General features: G+C 36.2%; 1 long non-coding RNA gene across 1 annotated transcript; it reads right to left on the bottom strand.

Moving 5' to 3' along the window:
- Positions 1 to 428: 428 nt before the first annotated feature.
- On the bottom strand, positions 429 to 2,700 carry LOC148378101 (uncharacterized). Its single transcript, XR_015856181.1, has 3 exons — positions 2,535 to 2,700; positions 2,334 to 2,411; positions 429 to 517 (listed from the first exon to the last, which is right to left on the bottom strand). It is a non-coding gene; the product is annotated as an uncharacterized LOC148378101 (long non-coding RNA).
- Positions 2,701 to 3,123: the final 423 nt, after the last annotated feature.

Here is a 3,123-nt window from a genome sequence, read left to right as displayed (position 1 = left end):
GTTCAGTGCGGCATGGTGTTGTTCAGTGCGGCATGGTGTTGTTCAGTGCGGGATGGTGTTGTTCAGTGTGGCATGGTGTTCAGTGCGGCATGGTGTTGTTCAGTGCAGTATCGTGTTGTTTAGTGCGGTATCGTGTTGTTCAGTGCGGTATCGTGTTGTTCAGTGCAGTATCGTTGTGTTGTTCGTATTGTGTTGTGTTGTTCGTAATGTGTTGTGTTGTTCGTATTGTGTTGTGTTGTTCGTATTGTGTTGTGTTGTTCGTATTGTGTTGTGTTGTTCATATTGTGTTGTTCATATTGTGTTGAGTTGTTCGTATTGTGTTGTGTTGTTCGTATTGTGTTGCCTTTAACACTTAGCCTCTAACACTTAGCCTCTAACACTTAGCCTCTAGCACCTAGAAGGTAAATAAATAGGAAGGAAGGACTCACCGGTGACGTCTTCGCCCACGTCCAAGCGTTGTACTTTGTATTTTCATCCTTCTGACAGTGGAAAACATAGCCAACAAACACCGTGGAACCTAAACGAATGAAAGAAAACTATCATTTGGCCACAACAGACATTCACAGATACAACACAATGTGACGTGCGGGGTTGAGGTTAAAGGTTGAGTGAAGGGCCCTCGTTTTAAACTACTTTTTTGAAAAGGATTGGGAACAAGTAAGACGTATTTAATTTATTTAATGGGAAGTAGTAAGAGCTATTGAATTTAATCTATGTATTATATTCTATTGTATTGTATTCTGTTGTATTCTTTTGGATTGTATTCACACTAACCCCACTAAAACTTCAGCCCACAAAAACTCGCCTCTGGCGCCTAGCCTCTGGCTTTTAGCCTCTAACACTTAGCCTTTAACACTTAGCCTAGAAGGTGAATAAATAGGGTTAAAGGTTGAGTGAAGGGACCTCGTTTTAAACTACTTTTTTGAAAAGGAGTGGGAACAAGTAACACGTATTTAATTTATTTAATGGGAACTAGTAAGACTTATTAAATTTATTTAATCTACTTTTCTTCCCAGGCAAAATTTGATGTGCTGCAATTCCAAATTTCCAAAGTGAATGAAGGAATGAAGTCCTTTAAATTATGATTTTGTATAAATACTAGGCATTAACACAAAATTGACGGCACAAAATGGGCAGACTTTACTTGTTTGAAAAGGACTGGTTACAAGACAGACTTTTTTAATTTATTTAATGGGAAGAAGACTTATTTAGTTTAATTGATCTATTTTTGTTCCCTGGCAAAATTCGATTTGCTGCAATTCCAAATTTCCAAAGTGAATGAAGGAAAGAAGTCGTTTAAATTATGATTTTGTTTAAATACTAGGCATAGACACAAAATCTACGGCACAAAATGGGCAGACTTTACTTGTTTGAAGAGGACTGGTTACAAGACAGACTTTTCTGATTTATTTAATGGGAAGAGGACTTATTTAGTTTATTTAATCTATTTTTGTTCCCTGGCAAAATTGGATTTGCTGAAATTGTATTTTACCAAATCTTGACCTGAGACCTGATAGGAAGTATTAAACGCTTAGTTAAATCAATACAAGTTGGTAATAAGAGCGAGTAATGTTGGTTGAACCGATGAATGAAGGTTGAAAGCAATTTAAATTATGACTTTGTATAAATACTAGATATTAACAGAACATCTACTGCGCAAAATGGGCAGAGTTTACTTGTTTGAGAAGGAGTGGCTTATTCAAAACTAAGATTTATTTAATCTGTTTGTTCCCAGGCAAAATTGGATGTGATGCAATTCCAAATTTCACCACATGATGGTGCCCAATTTTGACTTCATAGGACATATTAAACACTTAGCTTGTTATTATGTTCAAGGTAATCAGATTTGTTTATTATTCTAATGGCCTCTTCAAAACTATTCTGGATTACTACTTTGGATCTATTCTACATTACTTGGCAACAACATACTCTGTAACAGATTAGGCAGTATAATCATATATGTTAACTTGAGAGTGCCCACACTCAATCTACTTATCGTGATGTGTTAAATCAATTACTGTTAGACATTATTTGTCTGATAATCTACCAAATCTTTGAATTGAAGAATTTGTGATTTAATTAATAGCTTGTTGTTATGTTAAGGGTAATCATACTTGTATATAATTCTAATGGCCTTCTTTTGAAAACTATTCTGAATTACAACTTTGGATCTTATATTACTTTGCAACAATCTACTCTGTGACAGATTAGGCAGTATAATCACATATGTTAACTTCAGTGCCCACACTGTATTTATTTATGGTTATTTGTTAAATCAAGTACTGTTAGACATGAAATAGGAAGTGTTTAACATAAATGTTATGGCTACTCACCATTGTAGCTCGCTCCTGGTCAATGATACGGGCCTCTTCTTGCAGTGGAAAACTTGCAGCCAACAAACACCGTGGAACCTAAAGGAATGAAATTAAACATTAACATTTCGCCTCGACCAATTTTCACACGTACAACGCAACGCGGCTACACTTCTGCTATTACAAACGTAAATCTCCTTAAACACAATGAGTGTTACTTACCGTGTACGCTCTAGACGGTCCAGTTGCAAGCAGAAAATAAAGATATTTCTGTTGATAATCGTCGCTGCTCAGCGGCTCACGGCCATCGCGCCAACAGATTTGAATTTTGGCGGAGGTTCGGGCAATTACGTCATATCCGCGGCACATGACTGCGACGTAATACCCGCTTATCTGAAACGGCAGTTAAAAGTAGAGTTACATCAAGTTTTCTTGGAACCTAAACGAATGAAAGAAAACTATCATTTGGCCACAACCAAGATTCACAGATACAACACAACGTGCGGGGTTGAGGTTAAAGATTGAGTGAAGGGCCCTCGTTTTAAACTACTGTTTTGAAAAGGAGTGGAAACAAGTAAGACGTATTTAATTTATTTAATGGGAAGTAGTAAGACTTATTAAATTTATTTAATCTACTTTTCTTCCCAGGCAAAATTTGATGTGCTGCAATTCCAAATTTCCAAAGTGAATGAAGGAATGAAGTCCTTTAAATTATGATTTTGTATAAATACTAGGCATAAACACAAAATCGACGGCACAAAAAAAATTGTATTTTGCCAAATCTTGACTTGAGACCTGATAGGAAGTATTA

Source organism: Syngnathus floridae, unplaced genomic scaffold (genome assembly GCF_059516105.1).
Source record: "Syngnathus floridae isolate MCC-2025c unplaced genomic scaffold, RoL_Sflo_1.0 HiC_scaffold_65, whole genome shotgun sequence".
NCBI lineage: Eukaryota > Metazoa > Chordata > Actinopteri > Syngnathiformes > Syngnathidae > Syngnathus > Syngnathus floridae.
This window is presented reverse-complemented; position numbering and strand designations above follow the sequence as displayed.